This window comes from Pseudophryne corroboree, chromosome 1, assembly GCF_028390025.1.
Source record: "Pseudophryne corroboree isolate aPseCor3 chromosome 1, aPseCor3.hap2, whole genome shotgun sequence".
Taxonomy (NCBI): Eukaryota; Metazoa; Chordata; class Amphibia; order Anura; family Myobatrachidae; genus Pseudophryne; species Pseudophryne corroboree.
In genome coordinates this window covers 779,960,657-779,980,229 of record NC_086444.1, presented here as the reverse complement: position 1 = coordinate 779,980,229, position 19,573 = coordinate 779,960,657, and the positions used below count along the sequence as shown (strand labels likewise).

The 19,573-nt window shown below is 40.1% G+C and overlaps 1 long non-coding RNA gene across 1 annotated transcript in view; it reads left to right on the top strand.

The window, feature by feature from the left end:
* The window catches only part of LOC134944985 (uncharacterized), a 123,325-nt gene extending 111,649 nt beyond the window's left edge, over positions 1-11,676 (top strand). The window contains exons 4-5 of the long non-coding RNA XR_010182016.1: positions 5,696-5,811; positions 11,406-11,676. This is a non-coding gene — a long non-coding RNA (uncharacterized LOC134944985). The remainder of the gene's footprint in view (positions 1-5,695; positions 5,812-11,405) is intronic.
* Positions 11,677-19,573: the final 7,897 nt, after the last annotated feature.

Here is a 19,573-nt window from a genome sequence, read left to right as displayed (position 1 = left end):
GAGCAATAACTATGTTATGTATCACACAGCTTACGCTGTTAATTGTTTACACAGGTGGTCCGGGGCTCTCCGTGACGCCGCGGCCGGCGTGGCTCCGTGACGTCATCATTGATGGACTGAGACCCGGCGGGCGCCACGGACTCCCTCGGACGGGTATAAAGGTATGTACTGTGATTGTATGTCTATTATGTCTTGATGGAAATGTTTATCTGAACAACATTGAAACATTGACTGCACATTGACTGTGTCTCATCATTTCCCTATTTGGGAGCCGTGAGTGCCGCTGACTGCTGTGTATATTAATGGACACCCAATCCAGGGTTGTCACGTGGAGGGCACCGTCCTATTTATTATGAATTATCTTTGGATGGAGTGCTGCTTATCTCTCTCTCTCTCTATATATATATATATATATATATATATATATATATATATATATAGCTACAAAGTGTATCCCCAGTTGCGCAGATGAAATGATTATAGCAGCCACCTACACTTTTAGGAGAAAGACACCAATCTCCCAATATTGTATAAAGTGCAAAAAAAGTGGAGGACCCGGCGCTTAATAATCATACATGTTTGAAGAATGTGTGAGCAATGTTGAAAAAACACCTTCCTTAATTCAACATTAATTTAATGACAAAGTGCAAATGTATATTACACTTAATTTACAAAACACACATATATTAAAAGAGCATGGTGCTGTCCATAATTTGTCTGTGCAGAAAACAGATGTGATTTTATCTCACCAAAAGAATGGGGTGTGGTGGGCTAAGCCTGATGGTAGAGAAAAGGTCCCGGGCTATAAAGCACGGCACCACCGCAGTTGGTGTGTAAGCCCCTCATAGGCGAGTCTTTACTGCACAGTTCCCTCCTGGATATCAGCATAAACGGACATTAGATTGGTATGAAACCTGACTCTAAAAATGCACTTTTGAAAAATGAAAAAGTAGATACTGTACTAATCCTGCAGGGTTAGAACAATTTAATGGTACCAGGTTAAAGAAAAAAAAACATCATTTTATCTGGTGGAATCTAGAGGAAATTATATAGAAACCTTTTTTGATCTCATTAAGAAAGACATCCCCCCCAGACTCGGGAACCAGAACGAGGCAAAACGCCATCATTCCGCTGTCGGATTCTCGTGGGTTTTGGATCCCATATAAACAGCCGTGCATTGCCGCCATTTTCACTCTGGACTTGGAGAGTGAGGGAGACAGACCTCTGTCTCTCTCTGTGGGTGGTGACATTGGGTGGGGTTAGTGTGAGTTCCGTGGATGTTGCTGTCCTGGCTGTCAATGTGTTCATTTTATCTGGTGTAATCTAGAAGAAATTATATAGAAACCTTTTTTGATCTCATTAAGAAAGACATCCCCCCAGACTCAGGAACCAGAACGAGGCAAAACACCATAATTCCGCTGTCTGATTCTCGTGGGTTTTGGATCCCATATAAACAGCCGTGCATTGCCGCCATTTTCACTCTGGACTTGGAGAGTGAGGGAGACAGACCTCTGTCTCTCTCTGTGGGTGGTGACGTTGGGTGGGGTTAGTGTGAGTTCCGTGGATGTTGCTGTCCTGGCTGTCAATGTGTTGTACAGGGTGCAGGGGCACTGACCTCCTGTATGCTGTAAAATATAGGGGTGCTGCTGTCCCTGTATGTTGTAAAAAGTCAGATGTGCAGTTGTTAAACATTAAAAGCACACTGCTATATGCGGTAAAATATAGGGGTGCTGCTGGCCCTGTATGTTATAAAAATTCAGAGGTGTAGTTGTTAAAAATTAAAAGCATACTGCTCCTGTATGCTGTAAAATATAGGGGTGCTGCTGGCCCTGCATGTTGTAAAAATTCAAAGGTGCAGTTGTTAAAAATTAAAACCACACTGTTTCTGTATACTTTAAAATATAGGGGTGCTGCTGGCTCTGTATGTTGTAAAAATTCAGAGATGCAATTGTTAAATAAAAAGCACATTGCTCCTGTATGCTGTAAAATATTGGGGTGTTGCTGTTCAAATAACATTACACTGGCCCTGCATGCTATAAAAATTCAAGGGTGCAGTGAAAATCAATGTGCACTGGCCCTGTCTTGTATGCTGTAATAATTCTAGGGTGCAGTGAAAATCAATGTACACTGGCTTGTATGCTGTAAAATTACAGGGCTAATGTGAAAATACAGGGGTGCTTGCACTGTCTGTGGTTGTGATGTCTAGGCCAGACCTTCTCAACACTGTATGGGAAGGGGAGGCTCCTACCACCATTTGCACACCCCCTGCAAGTACTGGGAGGAGCACCGCCAGTCCAGTTGCAGATATTGAGATTGAGGATGTCACTGTAGAAGTACACCAGGATGAGGAGGATATTGTGTGTAGCTGGTGCTGTGGAGGAAGTTGACAATGAGTATCCTGATGGTGATGTGGTTTGTCTGAATAAGGCACCAGTGGAGACAGTTGTTAGCCATGGGATAAAAAAGCCCATTGTCATGCCTGGGCAAAATACCAAAAAGCCACCTCTTCGGTGTGGAATTATTTCTCCACAAATCCAGACAACAGGTGTCAAACTATCTGTTGCCTTTGTCAATCCATAATAAGTAGGGGTAAGGACGTTAACCACCAAAGAACATCCTCCCTTATAAGTCACCTGCAATGCATTCATCATGTCATTGTCAAATTCAGAAACTTTGGGTAATAGCATAAGCAGCCCACTGACAGCTAAATGGTGTGGTTTGTTTGTTTGAATATTATTTCTCTGTGGGGATGAGGATGTAAACACTGAAGGGGGGGAGATATGAGGATGAGGTTGACATCTTGCCACTGTAGAGCCAGTTAGTGCAAGGAGAGATTAATTGCTTCTCTTTTGGTGGGGCCCCCAACAAACCAATCATTTCAGCCACAGTCATGTGGCAGACCCTGTCACAATTGATTGGTTTGTTAAAGTGTGCATGTCCTGTTTATACAACATAAAGATGGGTGTGAGGGCCCAAGGACAATTCCATTCTTGCACCTCTTTTTTTTCTTTGCATGATGTGCTTTTTGGGGCCTAGTTTTTAAACTGTGGTCCTGTCTGTCACTGCAGTGCCACTCCTATATGGGCCAGGTGTTTGTGCTGCACACTTGTGTTGCTTAGCTTAGTCACCCAGCAACCTCGGTGCACCTCTTTGTTTTCTTTGCATGATGTGCTGTTTGTGGCCTAGTTTTTAAAACTTCCATCCTGTCTGCCATTGCAGTGCCACTACTAGATGGGCCAGGTGGATGTGCTGCACACTTGTGTCGCTTAGCTTAGTCATCCAGCGACCTCGGTGCAACTTTTTGGCCTAAAATCAATATTGTGAGATGTGAGGTGTCCAGAATAGAATGGAAATGAGTGAAATTAAAGTTATTGAGGTGTATCACAGGATCAAAATTACCCACAAATTTTAGCTGTTTTTAGTTTTTTTCAAAAATCACCCCAATCCAAAACCAAAACACCGAAAGGGTGGTTTTGGCAAAACCAATCCAGATCCAAAACACGAGCGGGGATCCAGATCCAAAATCAAAACACAAAAATTGCCCACCGCACATTTCTATAAATAAAAAAGATTTTCTAAAAGAAGTATGGAGATTTTTAGATTATAAGGAAACACATTTGAAAGTAGAAGAAGATCAGACTAATAGGATAGCCGACGTGATTAAGAAAATGTTAAGGAATGGTTTAAATAACAAATGCATTTCAAAAGATGAGTACAGTATGAATATTTAATTGTGGCTCATCCGGGAATCCCAGAAAACTTCTACGTTTTGCCAAAGATCCATTCCAATATGATCAATCCTCTGGACGTCCAAATGTCTCAGGAATTGATTCAGCCACTGCACGGTTATCCGCATTTGTAGACTTATACATTAAAAAATATATTGCCAATTTAGAGTCTTATATTAAAGACCAAACTGAGGTGCTTCAATTAATTGCATACTTTAGGTGTTCGGAAAAATTTAGATGGTGATCTACTGATATAGAGGGCACTGTATACAAGTATCTCTCATGATAAAGGGGTAAGTGTGCATAATGATTTCCTAACAAATGATCCAGAGTTGTCAAAGGAAAAAAGAAATTTTTTATGTGACTGTATGCATTACATTTTCTCCAAATTTATGGTATACTTGGGTAATAATAAGTACAACCTATGCTTTACATCCAGTTTCCAAAGCAAAAATAAATGGATATCTAGATTTAGTGCTGAATATATCTGAATATAGTGAAAATAATAGTACTATAAATACATATACTCATATTAAAACAGTATATATAGCAACAGCTGCGTTCATTTTGAGAGTTGTCATACAGATAAATGGTGGAAAAATATCCTTTTTCTCAGTTTATATGCCTAAAACCAACTGCAGTAGACAGAAAAAATTGAATGAACAAATTGCAATTTATAGCGCAAGATGTTGTTATGAGAAATATCCAGATAAATTAATTACAGATAGCATTATGAGAGCAGGGGACACTCCTAGACAGGATCTGTTTGTCTATAAAGGGAAAAGTAAGGTATTAAATAAAACAGACTGTTCTGTGCCTTTTTTTTTTAAACAAAATATAACAGTAACGATAAAGATTAAGAAGATCTTACAGAAACACTGGGAGATATTACTCCTGGGCCCTATTCTGGGTTAGGTGTTACTGAAAAATCCTCAAATTGGCACCTAGTCTTCATCCTGTAGAAAAACAAACCAACAACTGGATAAAGACCTCAAAGGTTTTTATTTATGTAATTAAGGTAAAGTGTGCCAGTTTGCAAGTATGAAGAGGATGTGTTTTTACAATTATAATAATACTACGACAGAGACATTTGGGAATTTAATGAATTGCCAAAGAAGTAACGTAGTATATTTAGATTGTAAGCTTGCAGGAGCAGGGCCTTCTTTCCTCATGTGCCTTTCCTTTTTTTACTTACACTATCTTATATTCCATACTCCCTTTGATGGCACCTAACCCCTGGTTAGGTGCCATCAAATGGGGTATGGAGTATAACAGTTTAACCTAGAGTAACCTGTCTAAGATAGTGTAACATGTCCTATATTGTCTTGAACTGTACCTGGGAGTATGAAGTATAAGATAGTGATACCTATTCTATATTGCCGTGAACTGTAAAGGGCCATACACACGGGAGAGATGTGTACTGAGTGAACCGCTCAGCACACATCCCTCCCGCCGCTCAGAACAGCGCGATGTGTGCTGAGCGATGCAAGGGAGGACTGGGTGGGGGCGCTCATTTCACCCAGCGGGTGAAATGAGCGACATGCTAGATTGAGCCTGCATGCAGGCCAATCTAGCACCGGCGATAGCGATGTGCGGGGCCGCGCATCGCTATCGCTGTGAGGGGTACACACGAGTGATCTGTGCTTGAAATCTAAGCAGTCTAGTCAGATTGCTTATATTTTGAGCATGGATCTCTCCGTGAGTACCCCCCTTAAGTGCTGTTGTTTACTCATTTGATTATGTACTGTGTAATGGGCGCTGCGGATCCCTTGTGGCGCCATATAAATAAAGGATAATAATAATAATATGATTGAATGTCAGTGCATCATGAAATATAGAGACAAAACAAAGAGCCATCTAAAATTGTTGATATTGGAGAACATGAGGAATGTTCTAAAGAAAGTAACAAATCACAGTGTACCATGACAGTTGTCAAAATTACTCCATCTGTAATTTTTGTTTTAAAGCTCTGGAACAGGTCAGACATGATGAAATAAAGGGCAATCTACTAAAGAAATTAGCAAGAAGAGAAACCTGGCGGACCCATAAACGCAACACCATAACCCCTTATGGCTTAAATGAGGTATGTGACATTGCCCTGTTTTTATAAAGGAAGATAATCCTTCCCTTTGTGCTTTATTTCCTACTCTTTTTCTTCTATATTTGCCATATTTATGATATGTATTAATCTGTTGTTCTACTTTGTATCAGTTAGAGAAGTGCGCCTGCCCATTTTTTGGGTTTTGGGTTTTTTCTTTTGTGTTTTGGTTTTGGATTTGTTTTGCCAAAACCACCCATGTGTGTTTTGGTTCTATCTTTTTTTAAATCATAAAAACAGCTAAAATCACAGAATTTTGGGGTGTTTTTATTCCTACAGTATTATTAACCTCAATAACATTCATTTCCACTAATTTCCAGTTTATTTTGAACACCTCACAATATTGTTTTTATCCTGTTTATAAAGACAAGTACTACCTGCGCGACCTCTTTTGTATAGGAGAAAAAGTGGAAGAAAGGAGAAATAAAGAGGGTATAGGAAAAGGCTGTTACAGCCAGATAGGAAAGTGGTGCAGCCAATAGGTGAACTAGTACCCTTACTAGTATGGACTGAGTCAAAAATTAAAAAGAAGACCTTGGCGCACCGCGAGTGAAAAGAAAAAGTCAGAAAGGAATGGTCAGACTATTAATTGCTTTATTTGCACATTTAAGATATTTATGGTAGTAAAATCAAAATAAAAACAAAATAAAATAGCACGTTTTATCTAAACATTATCTAATGCACACAACAATATGATAATAACAATCTATTGTTTTTTATGTGGATGATAAAATCAGTGTGTCAATACCTAAAACTCGTCCCAAAAAGGGGTGTAGGGAAAAAGTCCCGAGACCTGCTTATCCCATGTAGATGAATGTCCTTTTAGGAAAGCAGTTATGAAATTTAGAGGTCTTCCTATAATAATATGTCACCGTGTATTGCCTCGTCCCAGCTGTATTGCTTATTAGCTGATGGATCTCTTGGGAGGATCACGATTTTATGCACCCTTATCCACTGTAACTATTTGTGCTGTATCGGGACCTCCCGGCACTCTGCCTTTTTCCACGCCACACATGTGAGTTTAGTGCTTATCGTGTAACAGTACCTCTGTGTCGGGAGTGCCCAGGGTTCTCCGTTTCCTCCTTTCCCGGGTTCGTACCTGTGGGACCTCCGGTGGGGCCGGACAGCCGATTCCCAGAGCTCCGATACCGCTTGTATCGTCTGGCCCGCATGCGTGGAACGCAGGCCAGTCGCTTCCGGTTTCGCGGCTTCCGGGGTATACGTCTTGTTCAGCAGATCAGTGGCAAGAGGAATGTGCTCCAGTTCCTAAGGTTGACGTCCAATAATCCAACGCGTTTCTCCCGTTTAGGGCTTCGTCCCTGACGAAGCCCTAAACGGGAGAAACGCGTTGGATTATTGGACGTCAACCTTAGGAACTGGAGCACATTCCTCTTGCCACTGATCTGCTGAACAAGACGTATACCCCGGAAGCCGCGAAACCGGAAGCGACTGGCCTGCGTTCCACGCTTGCGGGCCAGACGATACAAGCGGTATCGGAGCTCTGGGAATCGGCTGTCCGGCCCCACCGGAGGTCCCACAGGTACGAACCCGGGAAAGGAGGAAACGGAGAACCCTGGGCACTCCCGACACAGAGGTACTGTTACACGATAAGCACTAAACTCACATGTGTGGCGTGGAAAAAGGCAGAGTGCCGGGAGGTCCCGATACAGCACAAATAGTTACAGTGGATAAGGGTGCATAAAATCGTGATCCTCCCAAGAGATCCATCAGCTAATAAGCAATACAGCTGGGACGAGGCAATACACGGTGACATATTATTATAGGAAGACCTCTAAATTTCATAACTGCTTTCCTAAAAGGACATTCATCTACATGGGATAAGCAGGTCTCGGGACTTTTTCCCTACACCCCTTTTTGGGACGAGTTTTAGGTATTGACACACTGATTTTATCATCCACATAAAAAACAATAGATTGTTATTATCATATTGTTGTGTGCATTAGATAATGTTTAGATAAAACGTGCTATTTTATTTTGTTTTTATTTTGATTTTACTACCATAAATATCTTAAATGTGCAAATAAAGCAATTAATAGTCTGACCATTCCTTTCTGACTTTTTCTTTTCACTCGCGGTGCGCCAAGGTCTTCTTTTTAATTTTATCCTGTTTAGGCCAAAAGGTTGCACCGAGGTAGCTGGATGACTAAGCTAAGCGACAGAAGTGGGTGGCACAAACACCTGGCACATCTAGGAGTGGCACTGCAGGATAGCAGTTTTATAAACTATGCCCAAAAAATGCTCTAAAGAGTACATAATGCAAACAAATAAAGTGCAAGATGGAATTGTCCTCCAACCCACCCTTATGTTGTATATGTTAAACAGGACATGCACAGTTTACCAAACCAATCATTTCAGTTACAGGGAACGTCACTTGTGGCTGAAATGATTGGTTTGTTTGAGCCCCCACAAAACATTTTTTTAGAAGGACTTCCTCCATTAAGTAATTACTCTGAGGATGTTGATGATGAGGCGTTAATTTCATTATAATCTTGTACAATAAATTTCATGTCTTCGCCACAAATGACGTAACATGGACGAGGTGCCTAGATGGCTAATGTTCCTACCTCTACTAAATTTGGCCTCACAAATGGAGCAGATGCTTTCATAAACATTGTCAGGATTAGGGAAAAATAATCCTACAAACAAGAGGTGTTTTTTTGTTCTTATGTGCAGGCATAAAATGGTCAACTATCGCAGCCACCGGTGGCTGACTTACACAAACAACATCATCATCATCATCATCATCATCATCATCATCATCAACATCCTCACTGTCATCCTCACACACATATCACCCTCATCCTGTCCCACTTCCACACACAAATCCTCAATTTGTATTATGTCCTGTTCATCAGATTCATCACCCTCCTCATCAGATTCATTATCATCTTTACTTGTACTGCTCCCCACATATGCAGATGGTTCAGAAATGGTGAAAGGAGGTGAAACAGGCTTCTCTATGAGGACAGTGTGAGAAATATCAGCTGACGTTGACACTCCTAAATGTTCCTCAAGAATGACTGATAGTTCTGATTCTGAATGCACAGTTTGTCTTACTGCCTCTGCAGCTAACTTTCCCTTTGATTTTTTTTTCGTTTACACTTTAAAATTAAATGATTTTACATACCTTTGCCTAAGCCCTCTACGCCCCTGGGCATCTGCCTTAGCAGATGACTTTGACAGACTTGCATTGTCAATGTCATGACTAGTGGCAGCAGCTTCAGCACTAGTAGTAGCCTCCATTTCTATCAACACAAAGTGGGGTTCACTTCACTGACTGCGTCACACAAATGAGTTAGAAATATATAAATTAAATAATTAAACACTGCAGTTGACTTTCACCATCAGCGCCGCACAAATGAGGCAGAAATGTATGTAATTAATAATTACACACTGCAGTTGACTTCACCGACAGCGTCACACAAATGAGTCAGAAATGTATATAATAATAATTACACACTGCGGTAGACTTCACTGACTGCGTTGCACAATACATGTATGAGTAGGTAGTCTGACCGGCAGTGTCACAGTACTTATGAAAAAAAATTGTATAGTACACTGGGGTACAGCACAAACAAAAAGATATATATTTTTTATAATTAAAATTTTTGGCTTTTTGTTTTTAGCTTTTATTATTTTAATTTTACACTGGGGCAGAGCCCCTGGATGGATGGACAGATTACCCCTTTCAGGTACAGCAGAAAGAGCACCCCTTTTTCAGATACAGCTGACAGAAAGAGCACTCCTGTCAGATACAGCTGACAGAGAGAGAGAGCACCCCTTTCAAATACAGCAGACAGAGCACCCCTTTTTTCAGATACAGCACACAGGGCACTCCCACCCGCTGTACACCACGACATGCAGTACTAAAAGAGACATGTCCATCCAGTACACTCTCCAATGCTGGAGTGAAGATGGCGCAGATGCACGAAGACTTATATAGAATCCAAACCCCACGAGAATCTGACAGCAGGATGATGATGACGTTTTGCATCAATGACGTAATCGAGCCAAGCTCGGATCCCGGCTTGGATTGCAGAGTTTGTGGGGTTCAGTTCCCAGGGAACTGAACCTGCTCATCTCTAGTATCAATTATGAATTGCAAATACTGACATGCAGGCTTTGTGGAACACACAGAAGTTGAATGGAAACATCCCTGTGTGTTCTAAAGAGTGGTGTCGACATGCCCGGAATGAACTCTCTCTTGTGTATTGAAAGAGTTAAAACAATTTCAGAAAGGATTATGGGGGGTATTCAATTAGATCCATTTTTATTCACCTAGGCAAAAAAAACTGCACTTTTCACAATTTTTTAGGGTGAATAGGGACTCACCCTATTCAATAACAGGGCCATTTTTTCCCCGGGATGAAAAATTCAACAGGAGCACAAAACATGTGGATCTGTGAATCCATGTGTTTTCGCACCTGCGCCGGCTTAAACGCAGCCCCTTTTTTTGCTGATTTTGAGGCATTTTTTGCCAATGCCATTCCACAGAAAAAAAGTGAGAAGGCATTTGAAAAAAAATGCCTTAAAAATAGACCAAAAAAACCCGCAATTGAATACACAGGGGTGTGAAGTCTACAGCTCGATGACGTGGCTTAATCATATATATATATATATATATATATATAATTTTGTCAAATAGTGTACATTGTTGTAGCTATATATTATACTGTATGTAAATAGAGGAGGACGCTTTCCTCGACATCTTCCATATTATTTTATATTCTCCAATTCATGATATAGTTCAATTGTTATTATCCCATAACAGGGTTAAATCTAGCAGGTAATATAACTCTTTGAAGAGTATTATATTGTTGTAATGTTCACATGTTTAGATAATACTAAAATAGCTGCCGCTGATGAGGGAGACAAAATCTACAACGACCACATTATATTCTATAGAGAAATGAGGAATGTGCTTGTTCCGTAATGTTTGTATATAATAGGGATCGGGATAGTAAGTGAATCATGGGTAATTACTTTGAGTGAATAATGATGTCATTGACTTTAACTGACTGAGCTATATAAGTACGATCGGAGTTCATAGAGGACACACCCATTGATAAAGATAACCATTGTTGAAATGCCGCTGGCCGGAATCCCGGCAGTCGAAATACCGACGCCAGAATCCCGACCACACAATCCCGACAGGGGTGGTGAGCGGAACGCAACCCCTTGCGGACTCGCTACGCTCGCCATGCTCGGCACACTATTATATGTCGGGATTCCGGCGTCGGTATTTCGACCGCCGGGATTCCGGACAGCGGCATCTTGACCGCATCCTGTTGAAACACGTTTGAGCAGTGACAGACGGAGATGCTAGCATGGTGACATCATGGAAACTGGAAGCGAGGCCTGGGGTGCATTGTGAATGCCAGTTGCCAGTGACCGTACCTTGGTTATAGAAACTGTGTATTTTAAAATGTGCTATTTGTGATATTGTAGTGATATCACATTTTGTTCATGTGAGTGGTTTTAATAATTTAAGTAAAGGAGAATTGCTAAAACATACATCACCATTCTGCACCTCCATTTTCTTGTGTTTGCTATTTTAGATTGGGTTATGGGAAGAGCCTGAAGAGGGATGCCGCACTACTGTATGGACACTTCTGGGATTATTCTTACTTTGCGCAAAACAGGATCATTGTATTTTATTGTGTTTTTGTTTTGTGATACCCTGTGTGTTACAATTGTATGAATTGTGTTTTTAATTAATGTGGATATTGTAATTATGCTCTTTCTGTCCAATTGGTATCTTAATTTCAGCCATGTCATGGTCAGATTTTAGGTTAAAACACTATGATGAATGTCATTGAATTTTGAATCACAAAGTGATCCAGTAAATAATACTAATATGGATTTTGATTACTTGAATTTCCATCAGGAAAAGCTACTGGTGAATTAAATCAAATTAATGGCCTAATTCAGACCTGATCGCAGCAGCAAAAATTTACTCTAATTGGTAAAACCATGTGCACTGCAGGTGGGGCATATATAACATGTGCAGAGAGAGTTAGATTTGGGTGGGTTATTTTGTTTCTGTGCAGGGTAAATACTGGCTGCTTTAATTTTACACTGCAATTTAGATTTACTTTGCACACACCCTACCCAAATCTAACTCTCTCTGCTCGTTATATTTGCCCCGCCTGCAGTGTACATGGGGGGGTCATTCCGATTTGATCGTAGCTCTGCAAAATTTTGCAGGGCTACAATCATGTCCATAGACATGCGGGGGGATGCCCAGCACAGGGCTATCCTGACCCGCGTGTCAGTGCCGGCTCCCACAGCAGAAGTGCAAAAGCATCACACAGCGGGAATGCTTTTTCACTTCAGGAGTAGCTCCCGGCCAGCACAGCTTTAGCTTGTTGGCCGGGAGCTACTCGTCGCTCCCAGACCCGCAGTGGCTGTGTGTGATGTCACACAGCCGCTGCGGCCCACCCACCTCATAGTCCGGCCATGCCTGCATTGGCCGGACCGCGCCCACGAAGTGGCGGCCAAATGCTGACATTTTGTCCCCGCCCCTCCAGCAACAACCTCTGCCTGTCAATCAGGCAGAGGCGATCGTACTGCAGCAACGGCCTTCAGCCGTCTGGCATGCGCCGGTGCACTGCGGCGCCGGAGCATGTGCAGTTCTGACCCGATCGCACTGCTGCGATAAACTGCAGCGTGCAGTCAGGTCAGAATGACCCCCATGGTTTTGCCTATTAAAGAAAACATGTTCTGCAGTGATCAGCTCTGAATTAGGCCCCAAGCTGGAAAATCCCATCAATAAAAAATTTACTTGGAAGTAAGAAGAATTCCTGCGGGCTTGAGAAGCCATAAAAATACCACATCTGAATATGAAAGAAATGCATTTAAGAACAAGTGCCTTGAGATATTGGACTAATGCTCCAAGCAATGAATGAGGTTAATTGTTCTGGAATGAAAGAGAGAATTGAACCAATTAAAGAGTTAGATGAGATTGGCACGCCTCAGGTATCACATGTATAGGAAACCTCCTCGACTCCAACAAAAGAATACTCACCTTCACGGAGGTGTCAACCAAATATGGAGTTAGCCCCCGCCATCGCTTTTATTTCTACCAAATATCACACTACATACGATCGACCCTCTCACATCTTACTGCCACAGACCTGGTTAACTCTCTGGACGCACTTCTGCGCTCAGGGACTTGCTCCATCTCAGCAATATATACCCGCATACGCACGGAACACATACCTACTACAGACCTCACACAAATACAAACATGGTCCACCCAAATCCCGTCAATGTCCCCGGAGAACATAGTGGATAGCTTTGCGAGCTCCCTCAAACTTATCCCTGCCAGCCTCTATCAAGAAATGGCATACAAAATACTACACAGAGCCTACATATCACCAAGGAGGGGCCATTTGATGGGCTTGTCCGACTCGGCTAAATGCTTAAAATGCTCTTCATTAATAGCAGATCTTATGCACTGCTTCTGGCACTGCAGCCACATCCAAAAATTTTGGACAGAACTACACACCTACGGAACTGCCGAGTTGGGCTTGCGCTTCCGATGTACTGCCTCTTGGGCGCTATTCGGGTATGTCCGTGACCAAAACGATATTCCCTCTCGAGACACGAAACTAATTATGATCCTCTCAGCGGTAGGCAGGAAGGCCATATTACAACAATGGATATCCAATACCCCCCCCACACTACCTCTAGCTACCGCCAGACTACTATTCCTATTCACAATGGACTGGCTGGAGACTTCCCTTAACAAAGAAATATTAACCCCCACCTTGTTTCACTGCTGGCGACGATTTATCAACACACTACCTATTCCGACAAAAACAGCCATTAAACAAAGCTTTCACTGCACCACCTGGTACGGGCTCCAAATTCTAGCAGATGACCCCCCCATCGCTCTTCCATAACTACACCCTAGCCCCCTCTCCGCTTCCCTACCTTCTACTCTTCTCTTGTTTTCTTGCTTTCTATTCCCTCTCATCGTCTCAACTCTGATTGCCCGCACCTGACCCTTAAGTTCTTACATCTACCTCCTCCTACTCCCTAACACTGGATATCTATCGTCTATCTCTTCTTATCACACTGTTGATGTCTCCGTGGATGGGTCGGCGGCCCCCGGGTTCTGGCAGGTACGATTAATAATGTTAATAATGTTGTTAATACTGTTAATGTTTTTATTGTTTTAGGATTTAGCGATCCCCAAAGGGGGAGACGCATTAATATGCTTTACTGCTAGGCAAAGAATCTGCTAATTAGCAGGAACACATTAACTGTTCCATCATATTTTATGTTTACTAACTTTGCTATTTGGTTACACAATACTATGATATAACATATATCTAAATGTATCGATGTAAAAAGTGAAAATGTGAGGTTCTCTGTTCTAGGCTTTGGATTCTATTTTCTCTTTCTTTTCACACACAACTGTCCCGGGTGGCTAATGTGGCCCCAGGTACAGTTGAATTATATGTCATTATATGTCATCATCTGTTATGATTCAACATGCCTTTTTGATCTCAATAAAAATATTTTGGAAAAAAAAAAAGAGTTAGATGAGTATAGAGAAATAAAAAAGGGTAAGATTTTTTAACATCAATAATTTTTATTAAAGAATTATTTCAATGGGACGCAGAAAGAAAACAAAAAGGGAAATAAGGGGAAATAATATAAAGGTTCTGAGTTTCGTTACAAATGCGTACAATAGTATCAATGAAACACTTTCTTATGAGTATTAAGAGACTTACAAAGATACAATGAAACATTGTGAATATCACATTTAGATAACCAAATGTGGAATAGTAAGACTATGACTGAAAGAAAAAAACAAAGCAGAAAATGTAAAATATGAAACTGTCTCATTAACCCTAAATTTACGGAGGTCAGATTGAGAGGATTTAGTGAAGTACGGAGCCCTCTCTTTGTCCATTATGAAATCATGCCACACCATCTATCACACAAGTGGAGATCTGGCAGAGACTGTATAGGACATATACTATGTTTCCATTACAAAATGGAATTGAACTTGAAGAATAACTTTCAGAAGAAGAAGTGGTACAGGTTGTTTCCATGCTTGTGCCAAAACAGCCCGAGCTGCTATAAGGATATGGCCTAGTACATAGCGATGATGTGCAAGACAACATCTGGGAACATATTTAACAAAGCTTAATCGGGGAGCGGGGTCAATGATAAATTTAATACTTTATTTATTAATTGAAATATTTATGCCCAAAAAGAATTTAGGAGTGGACAATATTTATGCCCAAAAAGAATTTAGGAGTGGACAATCCCAAAAGATATGAAATATAATAAAAAATTTGGAGCAAGAGGGACAAAATCTATGAAGCCTATCTGGTGTTAGGTATAACCTATGAAGTAGGTTTATGTGCATTTGAAAGTGGTTTAAACATCTAGACATATTATTAGAGGCTAAGTTGATCTTGCTCCATTGATTTTCAGACAATGTAATATCCATATCTTCCTCCAACCTTTCAAAGCATTGGATTTAGATATGGGCACTAAATCTATATAGGTTTTATACCAAAATGATATATTCCCTCTAGAATTTTTCAGTGACACACGAGTGTAAACTTTGGATGTGAGGGGGAAACATTTCCCGTTGACAAAGGAAGACTATTCCACCAGTGCTGAATTTGAAAGTGATAAAGCAATTCTTAGTTGAGAAGAGAGAACCAGTCTTGGAGGCAAAGGAATGTGTGTAGAGCGGAACTATCCAACATGTCTCCTAGGGACTTTAAACCACAGGCATACAATCTTGAAAGGTTTAGGTTGCGGATAAGTTTAGTTAACAGCCAATGGGAAAGAGTAGAGAAATTAATAGGCATGCCAGATACCATCAAGGTTAATTTATCCCATATTTGAAGGGAAGGTTGTATGGAAGGTAAATCAGGAAAAGGTGTTGGACAAAGAGGTTTAGAGGTCCTCAAGATTTCTTCTAAGGGGTACGCAGAACATGCCATTTTTTCATAATTGGAAGAATCATCCTTGAGCGTGCCAATTTGAGGGGGTGAGACAATCAGATGTATTTGGATAACATAGCTGTGGATCTAACCAAATATTTTTTGGGAAAAATTTACATAATTGTTCAGAACAAATATGTTAATTTAGGTAAACAGGACATTATAAATGCCACTAAGCGCACCAGCCAGGAATTATCATAAGTAATAATTGTAATAATAGGGAGATAAGAGGGGGCAAATTCACATCAAATACAAAAGAAATGTTAGGTTATAAGGATAGTAAGAATGCAGGAATGAGAGAAAATTTGTAAGATTAATACGAAGAACATACATTTTTGTTGTGTTAACTTTGTAGTAAGAAGCTTCACTATATTTATCCAAAATAGTATGTAAATGAGAGAGAGTGTTGATAGGGTCAGTGATGAAGAGAAGGGTATCATCAGCAAATAAGCATAATCTGTGGGAAGAAGGACCTATAGACACTCCAGGGAATGAAGCATCAAGCCGAATCTTGACACCTAGGGGTTCAATAGCTAAAACAAAAATTAAGGGGGAGAGCAGGCAGCTCAGTCACATGCCGTTAGAGATATTGAAGGTGTCAGGTAAAAAAACATTGCTAAACACCTGAGCTAAAGGAAAACTATATAACGCCAAAATAGATGATACTATTTTGTCCCGAAAACCAAATTTACTTTAGCAAGCACTTCATGCATATAAATCCAATTCAAGTGGTCAAAAGCCTTAACTGCATCTAAAGATAACAAGAGAAGGCCCTGATCAGCTGGGAATGAGTCTATTAGGTTGAATCCCCGATGGGTATAGTCAGACACTTATCTTCCAGGTACAAAACAACTGGGTCATGGTGTATCAGCAAGGGAAGAATGATATTAATATGTATAGCTATCAATTTCACAAAGAGTTTGATATGTACATTTAGTAGTGCTATAGGGTGGTAGTTTTGAGAATACGCTGGGTCCTTCCCAGTTTTCGATAGTGTAACCACTTGTGCTTCTAGCATTTCTTTAGGCAGGGCACCTATTATGGTCATTTCACTAAAAATGGCAGTCAGAGGAGTATTCAAAGACTCTAGGAAAAAAATATAAAATTTTTTAATAAAGCCATCTGGATCTGGAGATGTGCCCAGAGGGAGAGATCAAATAGCTTTGGTAATCTCAACAGAAGTCCAAGGAGCATTCAGCACCTCCAAGTGGTCTGTAAATAAAGATGGTAAACCAACGTTTTCCAAAAAAGAGTTTATAGAGGTAAATGAGGGCTGAGGAGTAGAAGAATCTAAGGAGAGGTTATAAAGTTGGGTATAATAACTGGCAAACTGATTCGAGATATCCAGTTGGTTTGAAAATTTAGCTCCTGTTGTCGAAAAAATATGTGTCATTCTATTTCTGGCTTGATGCACTCTTAATTTGTGGGCTAACATCCTGTCAAATCTATTGCCTAACAAATATAACTTTTGCCATAGTCTAATAAGGACAGCTTGTGTACAGTATGTGCCATAAGCAATTTCTGTAGCTGGCTACGTATTTCAGATAGCTTCTTGTGAAGGGATGTAGATGTAGAGCATTTATTTTTATCCTCTATTTCTTTAAGTATTGCTCCCAAATCGGAATGTCGTTGCAGAGTTTGTCTTTTAAGCTTTGCACTGGCTTGTATGGCTGCACCTCTGACTACAGTCTTAAAAGCACACCACTAGTTAGGATGTATGTGTCTGAAGGAGCATTGGAGGCCATATAAGCAGATATGTTATCTGCAATCATTTTTCTCATCATCTGATCTGAGACCAGATGAGAAGATAGGTGCCTAGGGCGAGGAGGGACCAGTTGATAGCCAACATTCCAGTGTCAAAGAGCACTGTATCATGGTCCAACCAGGTAATAAGGAGAATCTTCATTGAACTGGGGTTCTGAAGTTTCCATTTATCACAAAATACAAAATCTATCCTAAAGTAAGAATTTTGGACTGAACAGTAATATGTGTATTCACGTCCTGAAGTCTTCTGGACCCTCCAAACATCATACAAATGATATTCCCCCCAAAATTGCAAAATGCCATAGAGGGGCCAATAGGTCGAGTAGGCTCTGCAGAGACAGTTCAGGTAGATTTATCCAATTTAGGGTTTAGTACTAAAGTGAAATCCCCCAGAATGACAAGTGGACCTCACCTTTACAACACTTCTGTATAGTTAGGCAAAACTTACGAAGAAAGGGCACTTGATTAGAATTAGGGGCATAAACAGAAACTAGAGTAATCAGTTTATATTCCAACAAACCCATTAAAATTTAAAAGCGGACATTTTTGTCTACAATTTCACTGTGTAACACATACTGTAGGAAATATTGTTGATAAACAAGGGCCATTTGCAAAATACCCTTGAGAGTATTTACAATCCCTGAGAATGGGCGGGCCTAGGGTATGGATTTTACAGTAAATAATTAGAGAAAGAAATAATTGATACAAAAGTATCTAAATTTAAAAGGGACTTGATTGATTATAAAAATAAGATTAGAAACTAGTCCTCTTACAGTGAGAGAAAAAATATAAGATCAGAAAGGGACAATACTTGGCAAAGACTGCTCTATAAGAAAAGATATGAACCTCAGAGTAATAACAGAAATAGACATTTTGAACAGCAAAATAAAGAAAGCATTGCCTCTGTCAAGTAGATATTAGCCATTATAAACACCGCAAATGTCCACAGACTTCAGACAGAGAAATTTCACGGTTGGAGACAGATGCAAAAGGAAGCACTGCAAAGAGTATTTACACAGTCAAGTACAGGAAAGTCCAAAATTTCTGAAAAGAAAACAGGAGTTTTTAGAAAAGGAAAGAGAGGAGGCCACAGGAAAAAGATGGAAACAGGGAAATTACAGTTAATAAGTGGTATGTACAGTCTATCCGCCTGTGAATTAAAAAATGTAGATATTTCCTTATTAAAGAGTGCTTCATTTTGCTCCAACAAAGTGGCCAAAACTTTTTGACTTATTTTTAGATAGTACAGGTTGAGTATCCCATATCCAAATATTCCGAAATATGGAATATTCCGAAATACGGACTTTTTTTGAGTGAGAGTGAAATAGTGAAACCTTTGTTTTTTGATGGCTCAATGTACACAAACTTTGTTTAATACACAAAGTTATTAATAATATTGTATTAAATGACCTTCAGGCTGTGTATAAGGTGTACATGAAACATAAATGATTTGTGTGAATGTACACACACTTTGTTTAATGCACAAAGTTATAAAAAATATTGGCTAAAATTACCCTCAGGCTGTGTGTATAAGGTGTATATGTAACATAAATGCATTCTGTGCTTAGACTTAGGTCCCATCACCATGATATCTCATTACGTTATGCAATTATTCCAAAATACGGAAAAATCCGATATCCAAAATACCTCTGGTCCCAAGCATTTTGGATAAGGGATACTTAACCTGTAATAGATTTTAAGAAACCTGACTCTGAAAAGGCACTTTTTGAAAAATGAAAAAGTAGATACTAATCCTGCAGGGTAAGAACAAATTAATGGTACCAGGTTAAAGAAAAAAAATCATAATTTTAGTCAGTGGAATTTAGAAGAAATTATATATACAGTAGAAACCTTTTTAATATTATTAAGAAAGATTTTAATAAACTGGATAATAAGTCTAAAGGTAACACTAATCTCAGTAACTAGCAAAAAGATGCACTGAAAGAGTTGGAACAAAAAAAGAATATTTTTATTAAAAGTGTGGA